This window comes from Paroedura picta, chromosome 4 (genome assembly GCF_049243985.1).
Source record: "Paroedura picta isolate Pp20150507F chromosome 4, Ppicta_v3.0, whole genome shotgun sequence".
NCBI classification, from domain to species: domain Eukaryota; kingdom Metazoa; phylum Chordata; class Lepidosauria; order Squamata; family Gekkonidae; genus Paroedura; species Paroedura picta.
Window position 1 is genome coordinate 119,202,570 of NC_135372.1, and position 15,767 is coordinate 119,218,336.

Here is a 15,767-nt window from a genome sequence, read left to right on the forward strand (position 1 = left end):
CTACATTTAAAAAAAAAAAAAGGCCTGTTTAGGTATACAAAAGAAAAGTTATTATTAGTCAACTTACTTGAGAGATCGTAGACCTCACATTAACTGCTTGATACAATCTAAGAGCTATCCTAGCAGATATTTCTAGGTTTGAGTTAGATGCTTAACATTAAACATTTCTTATAGCACAGTATGAGTTTTGGCCCTGTATCAATACCCTGATGAAGGGAGAGGAAAGTAGGGCTTTGCCTTAAAGATGTACAAAGAAAAAAAATTACAAAAGGATTTCATAATTTCTCCTTATCCTTAATACAGATACATCTACAAACCATTTATACTTGACCCATTCTAAGAGCCATCCTGACAGGTATAAGTTGAGAGCTTTGCATTTTCTACAGATCAATATGGGCTTTGGCCCTATAACAATACACCAATAATAAAAAAAAATAATAAGGGGGGAAAGCCCCATTTTATATTTCCAACGCTAACGATTATATTACCTATATGCCTACTAAGAAAAAGAAACAAGAGAGAAAAAAGGCACTGCTTCCCCTTTTTCATAAAAGTAGCAATGTAGAATACAGTATGTGTTGTTAATACAGAGAATAATAAGATTTCCAGGTTTAGATTAAATGCTTAACATTAAACATAAAACAATATAAGCTTTCAGTCTTCTATAGCTTCTCCTTATCCTTGGTTCTGATACATCTACAAAACAATTTATGCTTGACCCATTCTAAGAACCATCCTAACAGATATATTTTCAGATTTAAGTTGAAAGCTTAACATTAAACATTTTCTACTAGTCAGTGTAGGCTTTAGTCCTAGGACAATACACTAATAGAAGAAAGAAAAAATAAGGGGGGAGAACCCCATTTTACATTTTCAGCACTAATGATTATATTACCTATATGCCTACAAAAGAAAAGAGACAAAAAAAACAAGAGAGAAAGAGACACTGCTTCCCCTTTTTCATAAAAATGGAAATATAGAATACAGTATAACATTAAACATAAAACAATATGAGCTTTCAGTCTTCTTAAGGGGGTCTCATCTCGAGGCTTGCTACATCTTGTCGTTCCCGTAAAATTATATTCTGTCCCATAGGCCTTTGGCGTAGAAAGTGCAGTTGTACTCTTTCCCGCAGAGTATGCATCGATAAATCTTGAGGCCGTTGCACCTCCTGGACTCCAGTATCAATACAATTTTTTCCCCAGAGAGATCCTTTAAATCGGTTACTTTCACTGCAGATCCATATTTCTTTTGATTGATTTTTGTACACTGTTGCTTTGAGATGGCTGTATGTCTTTTTAAAAAGGGTGTCCTTATCTGGGCTGCAGAACTCCGGCATCCCATTTTCCGTCTCCAGAATTTCAGATTTCTCTTCTACTGTTGGTTTTCCACCTTGTTTAGAGCTGTCATCAGCCACTGTTATTGATCCATTATTCCTGTTAAAGACGTCTTCCTTGGCATCTTGGATCTCCTTGAAGATATGAATTTCAGATTTCTCTTCTGCTGTTGGTTTTCCACCTTGTTTAAAGCTGTCATCAGTCACTGTTATTAATCCATCATTCCTATTGAAGACTTCTTCCTTGCCATCTTGAATCTCCTTGGAGATATTTTTGATCAATCCATCTAAGAATACTTTGTAATCTTGGGTTTGTATCTCTATTAGATGAGCCAATCTTTTTAACATAGACATGATTTTGACTTTAAAAAAACCCGGCCTCAAACAATTTTACAAGTGGCCAGTAGAGGTCCTCTGTTTTATCCTCTAATGTTCCGGCACAGGCATGTGACGTATTAAAGTCAGTTAAGGCACAGAGTTCTCGTGAGATTTTCCCATTCACAGCTCTTATCTTCTTATCTTCGAAAACCAAAACAATTACAATAAGAGCTTTTGCCAATTAATTCGAGTTGATTTGAGTCCTTCTTCTGCTTAGTTAGGAGAATTAGCCTGCCTCTTAACGAGGTGGCTTCAGGCAGAGCAGAGTAAGAGGAGGGGGGAAACAAAGGGCTTTGATGCAGGAAGAAAGACGAAGAAAAAAAAAAACGAGAGATACTTGCAGTAAATGATGTTTTGGAACTCAGCCGATGTCCTCCCCTCAGTTCAAAGCGTTCATTTGTGGTAAATCATCATGTAGGGTTGAAGCAGATACTTTAAGATTAAAGAAAGAAAAGAAAGTCCGAGGTAGAAAATGGCAGTCGTCCTCTGGACCTGGAACGCTGACAGCCTATAATCCAGGGAGATATACTCCCTAAAGGATTGGAGACGGCCCCAAGAACTTCCTGGGTAGAAAGGTGAGGTGGGGTTTGCGTACCCCTCCTCTTTTCTGCCAATTGCTTGCACAATTGACCCCTGTCAGGCTTCAGAGATAGCAGAGCAGATGCCCTGCCACCCTCTCAGGACGACATCTTTAGCCACACCCTGATCGTGGCATTTTTTAAAGCCCTGCTCATTGGAAAGTTGGCCTGAAAGGAATAAAGGTTGTACAGTAGTGACACAGCAGTGAGCCATTACCTTTTGCTGTCCTTTGTTTTCAGGGATTTCATGGACGGTATGCTGCGTAAAATTATGCTGCATATGACAGACTGCATAAAATTAAATGACACATTTATTTAAACAGCCTGTGTGGTGTAGTAGTTCTATTGTTGGCTTAGGATCTGGGAGACCTGCATTCAAATCCCCATTGCCACAAAAGCTCACTGCATGATCACATTGTTAGGGGAGGCGAAACTCCTCCACCCAAATTTACCTTGTTTTTGAGGATATAGTCACTCATTCCTCTTATTATCTTTTAAAAGAGAAATTTCTCTTTGAAGAGAAATCAGTGTACCCTTTTGTAACTTCAGCACTTGCAGTTACTTTATATTACACACAACAGGGTGATGCCCCATCAGGAAGACATAAAGGTCTAGAAATATACTGCCTGACTCTGAACATCCTCTACAGAGTAAAATTCTGAAATGTTGCAGAACCTTGCTCTCTGCCCCTCTGTTTTTTGATTTTTTTTCCCTTTGAGTGAAATAGAACTTAGAAGAAGAAAAGTTGGTTTTTATAGCCCACTTTTCACTACCCAAAGGAGTCTCAAAGCGGCTTACAATTGTCTTCCCTTCCTGTGAGGTAGGTGAGGCTGAGGCTGATTCTGCACTGCCCATGCCACTCCAGGATGCTGGTGGTGTATTGCAATGGAGGTGCATGCTCCACTGCTTTCTGTGTCCCCACGGAAAACTGTTTGCAAGAGTGTAGCACTTTTCGGAGGGTGAATCCACTTTTCCCGATTTCCCTTTAAGCGCTAAAACGAATCACTTTTTGTGGGACTGTTTCAGGAGTGTGGCAGATTGTGTGCGACGTTTTGCGGAACTGCAAATTAGTAGTGTTTACAATTTGCAAGCCTTTTGCAACATTAAAGTTGTGCAGAATGGCCCTGAATTTCCTCCAGGCCAGGCTGAATTCTGAAGATTTTTGGTGGGAGGGGATCACTTGGGTATTAAATTGAAGTCACTGTGGGTAGGCAGGTAGTTGTGAGTTCCTGCATTGTTCAGGAGGCTGGACTAGATGACCCTAGAGGTACCTTCTATGATTCTATGATTCTAAGGTACATGAATCACAACACAGCTGCTCCTTCCCTAATGGTCTGTCACTATCACCTCTTGTTAGATAATAATCTTGCATTATATGTGAGGAGTTCACCAGTAACCAAACAAAAGATGGAAAGCTCAACTGAACTCTCTTAAAATCTAAAATTGTCAGTTGCAATATGAATTGCATTCTAAAAACAGCTATATTTCACTCAGCACTCCTAAGCCAACCCTGTCTATATGAGCACTTTCACACCCACATACACACACACACAAATAATGCACTTTCATTGTACTTTCAACTGGATTTTATTGTGTGAAATGGCAAGATCTGCTTGCACGTGGTATCTAAAGTGCATGGAAAGTGGATTGAAAATGGAATTTGAAAGTGCCTTATGTTTGCATCAGGTTTTGTTCTGTGACTTTAGGTCAGACCCTCCCCCACCACCACCAAAAAGAAAAAAAAACACGACAATAACCCTTAATTTAGGAAATATTTCAGGGAATACTGCTGAGATGCTTGTTAATAATTTGGATTAAAAAAAAAACAATTATCTGAAAAGTGTACTGCCCAGTCAACTAGTTTTCTTGAAGGGCCAGTTCTGAAAAGCAAACAAACAACAACAACAAAACTGATGTGTCAGTAACTCCCCCCTCCCCGAGGTCCCTGTTTGCAAACTTGTTTCCTGTTTTCTCTACATCTTTGAAGATGCACTCTATAAGCTTCTTTCAGTTGCAGTGAGGAAGGCAGGGATAAGTAAGCTAAAGAAAGAAAGAAAATTGCTGCAAATGTTAATCATAGTCTACAGAGATATGAGCGCATAACTGAATTTCAACTGTGCAGCTGCTTGAGTACTGTCTTGTTTTTATTTCAATTACTGGTTTGAATCCATCTAGATTGACAACTTCCAGTGATTTCCCCTTCTTGCTAAAGATTCCCCCCCACGTATAATTTTTTGGGGCCCCATGTCTTTCATGAACAGCAACTTGAAGAGGTGAGTGGGCTGCAGTGCTAGGAGTAAGGAGAAAGAAAAGTTTCACTTTATTGCTGGAAAATGTTGAGTCTGCATCCAATCCACTGTGCTTTAACTTTTGTGTTGTAAGTAGCTTCAAACAGGGCAAAGAAGTGAGTTATACTGAAAGAAAGAAAGAAAGAAAGAAAGAAAGAAAGAAAGAAAGAAAGAAAGAAAGAAAGAAAGAAAGAAAGAAAGAAAGAAAGGCACCACTTTACCAGATGCATGCTTAACAACCCTGAAATGTGCTCCAACATTTATCTTCCTCATACCATGGTTAAGGATTCAACTGGAAAGCTAAAACATACAAATATTCAGTCCCATTAGCATGGTGATCATTGCAAAAGGTTAATTTAAACTAAACATTGAGAACTGCATTTTAAGCAATGTCTCAAGAAGAAAGAAAGAAAGAAAGAAAGAAAGAAAGAAAGAAAGAAAGAAAGGAAGGAAGGAAGGAAGGAAGGAAGGAAGGAAGGAAGGAAGGAAGGAAGGAAGGAAGGAAGGAAGGAAGGAAGGCTCCCTTATGGCAGGGGTCTCCAAACTTTTCAAGCTTGAGGGCTCCTTTGGAACTCTGACAAAGCATGGTGTGTACAGTCCCAAAATGGCTGACCATTTACAAAATAGTCACCCCAGTTACACAGTGGATATCCTCATGCTGTAGAAACATTTTTAAAAATCTGAACAGCCAATCAGAAAGCTCACTTGTTCTCTGTTACTTTCTGAAAACACTTGATGGGCACCAGAAAAGGTATCAGTGGTCACCAAGAATGGGAACCCCTACATGAAGCTCTGCTGTCACTAAGTCTGCAATATCAGCTGTTTCTTGGGAAAGGAGTGGGTGCTACCAATACAGGATAAGATAACCTTATAACATCAGCTAAACATGGCTTCTTTTTACCATAAAGAAGCTGCTAATATGTAGGGACATCATGTTAATATTTAAATACATTTAATTCATTACTAAAATGCTTTGGCCAAAAAAAATAAAATCCAGGTACATATATGGAATATTATCTCCTCATGCTACAGTGAAACACTGTCAACAATAAAGGCCAAATAGCCAGATATTAGGCAATAGACAGTAGGTGTTTCTGCATTGTCCTCTTCAATATTGCCCATAAAGTTTTAAATAAGTTATTATAAAAGTTATCCAGTGTATCCAAGTCTAGCCTTTATGCTAGAAATTAATTCCTAAGGGTGCTTGCTCCAATAGGTAAAAATGCGTGTCATTTTATTTATTATGATGATGATCATGCTATGATGATGACTGGTGTTCTCTTTATGGTAATGTTTTATTTGCTTTTATTCTCAGCTGTCCACTTTGATTTAAAGTATGTTTTCCCTTAAGAGTGACAACTTGAAATAGGCATATCAACGCTAGAGTTATTTACTTTGAAAAAAAAATGCCAGCTCTGAAGATCTCTTTTTCACCTAAATAGTTCCTTTTAAAGCGTGGTCTAAGCAGCTACCTGCTGAGTTAAGCTATCCTAGGGCTCTTTTGTATAGCCATTTCTGAGCAACAAGATTGCCTTCCACAATCTGGCTGAGGACTCAGGTGATTCACAAAAGTGGCTTAATGGAGTCTGCGGAGACAGACAGTAACAAACCTCCTGTAAATTGTCTCTTGCCTTGTCAAGCTGTGACTTGATGGCCAAACAAGCATACAAAAACACTGTCCCTATTAAAAGTTCTCCCCCAACCCATTTCTGCATTAGATCCTTCACAGAAATTCAACAGGCCCCACTTCTGAGCCCAGAAGAAATTTCTGACCTTTGTACCCAGAATTACCACAAGCTAAACTAATAGAGGAGTCAAGGGGGTGGGGGATTAGATATACAGGTCTCAACTTGGGCCATGTCCATCACTCCATTACACCCTTCCCAGGTACGAAACTTTTTGATGTCAACATTCATTGCATCTAATAGATCCACTTCCTGATAGCTGTCAGTGGTACAGAGCAGGAGTACATGAACAGCCTTTGGTCTTCAGAAACCTTGGTGGTTTGCATGAGAGACCTGGACTTATGGATCTCTCCACACTTGGACCCTTATCTAGATCTTTCAATGTCTGAAGTGAAACAATGTTGTCCCCCTCCCTGAGCTCTCTGGAACCTCTTCCTCCAAGGAAGCATCTTCACATTTGCTTGATGGGGTCATGATAACTGAAATTGCCTCAGAGGGCAATGGTCTTTGTTTTGTTTTTGTTGTTAGTTGCGAAGTCATGTCGGACCCATTGCGACCCCATGGACAATCATAGAATGATCCTCCAGGCCTTCCTGTCCTCTACCATTCCCCGGAGTCCATTTAAGTTCGCACCGACAGCTTCAGTGACTCCATCCAGCCACCTCATTCTCTGTCGTCCCCTTCTTCTTTTGTCCTCGCTCCCAGCATTGTTTTGTTTTAAATGGCATCAAAGTTCCAGATTTGGACAAAAGCTGTGTAGAAATAGCAAACCGTTAGTAGACCATTCTTTAAACCTTTCATTCCCTCATTTGTGCATAAGTGAAAAATGGTACAACTCTTGCTGAAATTCAGAAGGTAGGCTTTTACTCTTCCTTTTCTTGCAAGCATTTTCAATAAAAGGTAACCCCCCTTTTGCTAAAAGGTTTTTCCACTTCTCTTGAGAGATAGAGAGACCCAAGTAGCCATGAGAAGCAGAAAAATGGGAGCCAAATGCTTTGAGGAATTAAACTAAAAGAATTTGGCATGTATTTCAAGGATCATACAACCCTTGTAAGTAATGAAAGGTGCAGAGGCTCATTCCATATGCTTTCATTATGAAAAGTACAAAGAAACACAAAGAATATTAAATTGGAAAACTCTCTCTTAGCAAACATTAATCCTAGAGACAGCTTGTTGCCTTGTACATTTCACAGTACTTATTTGTCTGTTGCTTATTTGGAAGTATCAAAGATTCCTGCCTGAACCCTACGGATTCCCAGAGCTAGTGCACACAAGAAAACAATACTTGTAAAATGTATAGAGTTTACTTGAATAATATTCTGATATAGTTTTATGTCTACTCAACACAACACTCTAAAATCATACAGCAAAGCAAATAAGAAAATCTAACTTAATCTAACTTAATTATCTAAAAAATATAAAGAACAAAGTTTGAGTCCAATAACTCCTTTAAAACAAACTGTTTTATTTAAGGTGTGAGGTAATTATCTCATTTTAAGACTCCAAGGCAAACAACATATATTATTAAAATAAAATAATTCAGTTTTTCTTGGGACCAACATATAAGATGAATGTTGAACTTGACTAAAAGATATGCAATCACACTAACATACCTACACAAGGAGAAACAGAGAAGGAAATGATTAGGTATGGGGGACAAGGGTCAGCAAGGCTTATATTTACAAATTGGGATGTGGAGTACACTGGAAAAAAGCACAAATGAACCTGCACTCGTGTTGGGCATCTGGCGAGATCCGTACTAGGGAAGCTGGTCACCAGAGATGTGAAAGTACGACCCAGTTTCCATGTAGAAAGGCATATTTCAGGAGCTGATTCAGTTGGTCCAAACATGAGTACTGGTGCTCCCAGAGAGCCTTGTTCTGGTGGTCTCACTTGTCCTTGCCTAGATCAGTGTGAGTACTGGCAACAGCTTGACACAGGGACACAGAGTACCAGCTTGGTGTAGTGGTTAGGGGTGCAGACTTCTAATCTGGCAAACTGGGTTTGATTCTGCGCGCCACATGCATCCAGCTGGGTGACCTTGGGCTCCCCACAGCACTGATAAAGCTGACCAAGCAGTAATATCAGGCCTCTCTCAGCCTCACCCACCTCACAGGGTGTCTGTTGTGGGGAGAGGAAGGGAAAGACGAATGTAAGCCCCTTTGAGACTCCTTTGGGGAGAGAAAAGGGGCATATAAGAACCAACTCTTCTTCTTCCAATCCAACAATGTCGACTCTTGCCTGTGGTAACACTACATGGCCCTTATCATCTCCAAGGTTAAAATTAGGAATGTGATAATTGGCTCATCATGAACACTTGTGATCCATAGGATGAGAAGTAAGAATCAGGAGTAATGAGATTTCCATTTCATTGTCTGAGGAAGTATGCATACTCACGGAAGCTCACATCTTCCATGGTCTTAAAAATGCCATTGGACTCTAAATTTGTTCTGCTGCTTCAGACCAACACAGCCACTCCTAAATCTAACAAATTTAAAATCTGCCATACATGACACAATTTTACAAAGGCTAGATCAAAAGGATTCTTGATGTTGCTGTCCACTGTAATAGAGACATATATTAGTAATGACCTTTAGTCCCTCAGAATCCAAGCTAACCTTCTTCTTCTGGTTTTTACACCAACTGGTATCAGGTGATGATGACTATCCAATCAGGATATGTTCTTGTTGGAACCCTCTAGGAAATGATCTCATTATTTCTGATTCTTCCACTCCCATCCTATAGGCCACATTTTGCCATGATGAACCAATTATATCATTCCTAATTCTGGCCTTGAAGATGATAAGAGCAAGCTAGACCACCATCACAAAGCACTCTAGAAGCACCTGTAATCTGACTCCTGAAATATGCCTTTTAACATGGAAACTGGGTGTCACACACATAACTGATGACCAGCTTTCCTAGTACAGATCCTTTCAGACACCCAACTTGAGTGCAGATTCGTTCATGTTGCCCTGCTTCTTTCTAGCATACCCCACATCCAGACCGGTAAATATAAATCTTGCTGACCCTCTTCCTCTATACCTAGTCATTTCCTTCTCTTTGTTTCTCCTTGTGTAGGTGTGTTAGTGTAATTGAATATCTGTTAGTCAAGTTCAACATTCATCATATGTGTTTGTCCCTAGAAAAATTGAATTATTTTATTTTAATAATGTATGTTGTCTGCCTTGGGCTGAATTTGCATGGAGCTTTCATTCCAATCCCAGGTCAATTCAGTCCCTGCCATCTCCACTGAATGCAATTTCCAGTTTGATTTTGTCTGATTTAAATTTTCCCTCTGCAAAAAGCATGATTGATCCGGAGTGACCCTACCTTTATCCTGCAATATCCTAGAGTGGATATAACCCTCATTATTTGAAGAATCGGATTGAGAAAGCATGTGGAGCTCTGCCTGTTTCAAATTTGTTTCTGAACTCCGTGGTAGAGAAGCCCTGATTGGCCAGGGCATCAGTTCCTGGTCTCCACGCTTAAACGGGAAGCCCTAACTTTCCTCAGCAGAAGCTCCAGAAGCCTAAACTTTTCTCAGTAGAGATTTGCCTCTTGTTTTTTTTTCACCCTCCTTTGCTGTCTCCAATCCTACCCCCTCCCCCATTCAAGAAAAGAAAGAAAGAGGCTCCTGCTACACTTGGCTCCCTCCTCCCCTTCTGAACTTCCCTAACCACATGCAGAACACTTTTCTGTTTCAATTGGGGGGGGGGGGAAGACCCAAGTTAAAATCGATCTTGATTCAGCAAGATACACATAATAAGTGCTGATTCACTCTTGGATTCCTAAAAAGAGATAATTACCTCATAAAACATTAGCAATAGTTTTTGCTAATTACCCCCTCTCACTTAGCTATTCCACACTACCATGTGTTTATTAGCATGCATTTTGGGGAACAGTAGGCAGAAAGGTCCTATCAGCAACACCTGCAATATGGAATGATCCCACCACTATACAAATTAACCCTTGGTAATAATCAGGGGTGCTTTGCCTCACAGGAAGCCAATGAATGAATGCAGTCTTGCTAAATAGTGAGGGTAGACATTTTGCAGGGAACCAACGCACATTTTGAAGATGATTTGCAAAGTCTTCAGTGTCGTTCTGGCCATGACCCACTGTGATGCAAGATTAGAACTACCTGGAATAGATAATGCTATTGCTTGACTGCTGGAATTCTCATAACCTTTTGAAGTCTTCCCACAAAGCTTTGAGAGTGAATGAATCAATCACTGGCAGCAATTCATGTAACACTCGTCAAGGTCTTCCTGGACAACAGCAGGAAACCTTTGGAGCTCAGGGGAGCCAACGCTGAAGGAATGACTCTTACCACGCAGCCATCATTACCTTACAGAAAGCTTTGCCTTTTCCAGCTAGTTATTTTCAGGACATCTAGGTCTCCAACTGTGCTGTGATCTACATACTTCTCAGGCATGCATGACAGGACAATAAATTCTTTTGTGGCCTCTGAATTTTATATACCTTTTCCCTAGCCTGGTAAACAGAGAGGTAGGGCTTAGGAGGAAAGTAACTGGCAATTTTACTTCAGCTTCATTGTTATTCCCACAACCTTATTAATAATAATTTGAAAAGCAACAGGGGTGGGAACTAATTGTCTTGTCCATTTTTCAAGACAATGCCTGCCTTGAACACTTTATGCTCACAGCAAAAATAGTCAACAAGATCACCCCGGGTTGCTCTTCCTTACTCACTGGTGTGCTAGATTTCTTTTCAAGGCAGCAGCATCTTTGGTTCCACATGGTCGTCCTCCAGACTGCTTAACTTGTATTAATAACAACACTAATATATTTATTCTTATATCCCACCCTTCCCTGGTTGACTCAGGGTGACGGTTTCCACATTGGAGGCTTCGTGCTGGACTGCAGGATGGAGTTTGGGCCAGGACAGGTTGCCCTGCCTTTTCTTGCTCCTGCCCCCGTATTTATGCTCCTATATGGGAGCTGGGACAGCAAAGTTCCCAGTGCGGAAATGGTTGGTGGGAAACACCAATTAATAAGAATTACATTAAAACATAAAGATGGTTCTTAATGCTTGAATAATGCTTGCTCCTGAGCATTCATTGTGATTAAAAAGCACACATATGCTTGAGCTTTGCATGAGAGCTATAGAAACTTCTTTAACACGTCAGCTTTGGAAATAGATCAGCCTCATCCAGCAAAGGAGGATGGAGACCTGTCAAAGGAAATGAGCAACTACTCAGGGAGAAATCCTAAACAGGTCTTCTGAGAATTAAGTCCCATTTTATTCATTGGAGCTTAATTCCAGAAAAGTGTTAGCAATGTACCTTCCTCTTCCTCCTAATTCTTCCTACCCAGATATCAGCAGGCTGCATGCACATCCTGGTCTGAGAATATTTCCTTGTATTTTCATACAAAATAAATGACTGTCACTGAGCAGAGGATTTTGGGAAGGTAAAATAAGGGGTGAGGGTGGGGAAGGGGGAATTCACGGCACCTGAGGTACATCTCAGGTAATACCAAAATCTTCGATAAACTAAAAAGGCACAACAAGATTATATTTCTGCTTCCTTTGCTATGCAAGGAAGTTGGTTTCCACTGCAGTTTAACAGCATTTACTGCAACATAAATCTTCCAAGAAATAGTACTGCATTAGCCTACTGCACTACTGAGCTATAAAACCTGTCGTAATGGCCATGCTCCCTAATGCTAGAGAAATTGTGTGCCAGGTCAACAGCCCTTGATAAACTTGCCCAATCTTTAATGACTTAGACTGAATATTTAATAATATCATACCACTTGAGTGGATATGCATTATCCTGTAACAAATATTCCACTACCATGATTAGATTGCTTTTTATCCATCTGCTACAGCACAAACAAAACAAGTCAGATGATATCTATACATTGCTTAAAATTGCCATTCTTTCTCTCTCTATTTAGAAACAGATGTAATTACTTAAACCAGAAGAGACAATATTACTTCTGCAGCAACGTCAAAACATGCATCAACACCCACTTTCTATAATTATTTTGCAGGCAGCTTGTTCTGGCATCTTCCTAAGATGTATAGAGTATCGAAAGCCCTGGTTTGCTTAATGAGCAACATAAAATTACAAGCACATGCCTGCTGTGGGTTGAGGTGGAGAGTTAAACCTTCAACCACAGTGAAGATCATCCAACTGTTCCCAGTCAGCCAGGTATATCTCAATGTTTAGGAAACAAATATTTAGCTAGCATGAAAGTCAAGATGGGCTACAGCAGGTTCGTTACCATTCTCTTTCCTTTTATTCCCAAGCCAGTGGCATCTGCAGGGCACAAAGCTGAACCTGGTTCTGAGAATCCTGGGTTGAAGCTCAACTTTATCTACAAATTCAATGTGAAAACCTGGGATTTTGTTGTTATTTTCAGCTTCATCGCTGTAAACTGGTCATGTTCATGACATCTCTTGCAGAGCTGTCATAGGCAATCGAGTAGTAATCCATGGGACAATGCTATAGTTATAAACTACCACCACTATCACCATTGGGAGAAAAAACATATACTTTAATAGTAATAATAATAATAATGATGATGATGACAATATATAACATTTATAACCCACTATTTCCCAAAGGCAAATAAACAATAATAATTCATTAAACATTCCACATAAGCATGTATATTAAAATCCATTGATACCGAGTTAGATTAAAATAAATCCTTCTAAGCCACCTCCTCTTTTCTGGTGAAAGTGTTGATGTAAACACAGAGGGGTTTAGGTGATGTTCTGAGTGGTCTGATGCTTTGGAAAAAGGCCAGATATCCAGTATTATCTCCAACCTCAACAGTAGGCCTGGTGGAACAGCTCTGTCTTGCAGGCCCTATGGAACTATCTTAAGTACGACAGGGCCTTGATCTTACCAGGGAAAGTAAGCTGGATCTCAGTAGCTCATAGTGGGTTGAAAATTTCCTGGAGATTTCAGAGTGGAGATAGGAGATGACAGGATTTCAAGAGGGAAAGAGAGTGGTATAATACCACAGAGTTCATTCCACTACAAAGGAATTCTAAGTGACCTCTAGACCCCAGTTGGAGTTTAGCAACTCCAGTGTACGTGGAAGTTCAGTTTTTCTGTTTCACATGGTAGCCATTTTCCCTTACAATGTTCCTTTGACAGACATTTCCTCCCCTTCTACTAGGGAGATTTCTCTTTTTTCCCCACAGAAAATCAGCATTATAATATAATTATATTCTGAATATAATTTGCCGGGCCCTTCCCCCGTGGGATGAAAGTCAGGCTCTGTGGGCCGCAGCAAATGATCTCACCGTGGCGAGAGCGCTTCATGCGGGCCAGGCAAGTGAGGCTCCCACCCACCCCCTGGCAGATTCCCTGGGCCTCCCTTCCCTGGGCCATGGGAAGTGCTCTCATAGTAGTGAGAGTGCCTCCCGTGGCCTGGGGAGGCTACAGGGGAGAGGGGGGAGGCTCCCTTCCCTGGACCACGGTGATATTACTTCCCCCAGCCCAGGGAAGGAAGGCTTCCCCTCCCCCTTCCCCCTGGCAGGCTCCCCGGGCCTCAGGAAGCGCTCTTGCCGCAGCGAGAGTGCTTGTCGCAACCCAGGGAAGGGCGACTCCCTGCCCCTCCCAACCCTCCCTGTGGCAGGCTCCCTGGACCACGGGAAGCGCTCTCGCTGCTCGAGGCAGTGAGAGCACTTCCCGTGAACCAGGGAAGGGAATCTTCCGTCCCTGTGAGCCAGCAAGGAGGGAGGATGGGAGGTGGACATAGAAGGCCAATCAAGGTGCAGCCAGCAATATTGGCTGCACCCTGATTGGCCCTATTCCAAGTTGGGCAGCCAGACTGTCTCCACCCCCAGGGCTGTTTCACAAATATATAAGGGAAAACAATGGATAAGGATATCATTGCAATGTTCAATGTTCAAACTACCGCACCACTGCACTTATTTCTCATGCTAGCAAGGTTATGCTCAAAATCCTACAAGCTAGGCTCCAGAAGTAGAGGCAGGATTTCGAAGAGGCAGAGGAACTAGAGAGCAAATTGCCAACATACGCTGGATAATGGAGAAAGCTAGGGACTTCCAGAAAAACATCTACTTCTGCTTCATTGACTATGCTAAAGCAACTATGGGTCACGATGGGTCGGACTCGACTTCACAACTAACAACAACAACAATCATTGCAATAGTATCATCATACCACATAAAATCATGACTGTTCTTCTGATGATGTGCCTTCCCTCTAATTGGACCTTTGTGGGGAGGACCCTCCCTGTTGAGGAACATTCAAAGGGGCTGGTATATTTGATTAAAAAAAGCACCCGGGGGCCTTTGATTGGTCCTCACACTGATGGTCAGTCAAAGGCTCTTCCCCATCCCCTTCCTCCTCCCACTTTAACTATGTGGATCTGGAAGGAGGTAAACTGTGAAGCTCTGCAACCAGCCAGCACAGCTTCTCACCACTGGTGGGGGGTATGTGGACTGGCTGCATCCTCTGTGGAGCTTGTGCCAGTGTCCACCACCTCCTGCCCAATTACGGCAGCTAGGAATGCCAACTCTCTCCTTCGCAGAGGACCTGCAGACGTGTTGTGCCTCCCTGCTTCCAGCAGAGGCTTCAAGGCCTGCCTGCCTTCTCCGCAGCCACATGACTGCATTTCCCATTCCCTGCTGCCATTGAGGAGGCATCTGAGGAATGTGGATCCTCTGTGCAAGAGGCATCCACACTGCCCATCTCCCAGTGGAGGTGAGCATGCCCATCCATGCCTATTAACTGCTAGTGGCACAAGCTGCTGCCTTCTCTGCAGGTACCCTGCCACTGTCTGCTGCCTTCTGACCATCAGTGGGGCTGAGGGACTGTTACATCCTCCACTCCACTCTTGCTGCTTCCTCCAGCCTTGTGCAGTGAGAGTTGGTATGGGAGGGGGATGCTGCTGGCTTCTAGCCCACTTTTAAAGCAGGTTTCATCCCTATTATGTATTGATTGATGGACTGATTTGATTTATATCCTGCCAGTCCCAGGATGGCTTGTGGCAGGTTACAACAGCACATTAAAAATTCCCCAATAAAACACAAGCTCTATGATATAGGATCATAGAATTGGAAGGTACCTCCCTGCACAATGCACAATATACAACAGTTTATCTGAATTCTTATCTTTCATTTTTTCTTAAAGTAAAGTCTAGTCCCTTCCCTTGCAGATATATTTATTTAATGTATGCCTGCCTTTCTCACAAGGACTCAAGGCAGATTACATATAATGCAACAGTGGGGTACCAAAGTGGCTTAACATCATTCTCCTCTCTCACCATTATATTCACCATTTTTTTTAATGTCTTTATTTTGGTAAGGCAGCATCTACAGGTATCCAGCACAACAGATAGGCATTGTCAAAGACAAGAAACAATAAAGAAACCTGGCAGATATACTCTCCACCAGTTGGCGTTTGATTCCCAGTACAGTATGAAAACCTGAGACAGTTGTTTCCATACCCAGGTGCAAGAATTAAAACAAGATGGTTTCGCATACCAGG

The 15,767-nt window shown here is 41.5% G+C and overlaps 1 protein-coding gene across 10 annotated transcripts in view; it reads right to left on the reverse strand.

The window, feature by feature from the left end:
* The window catches only part of PTPRT (protein tyrosine phosphatase receptor type T), a 769,637-nt gene that overhangs the window by 332,671 nt on the left and 421,199 nt on the right, over positions 1-15,767 (reverse strand). The gene's annotated exons all lie outside the window — the stretch shown is intronic.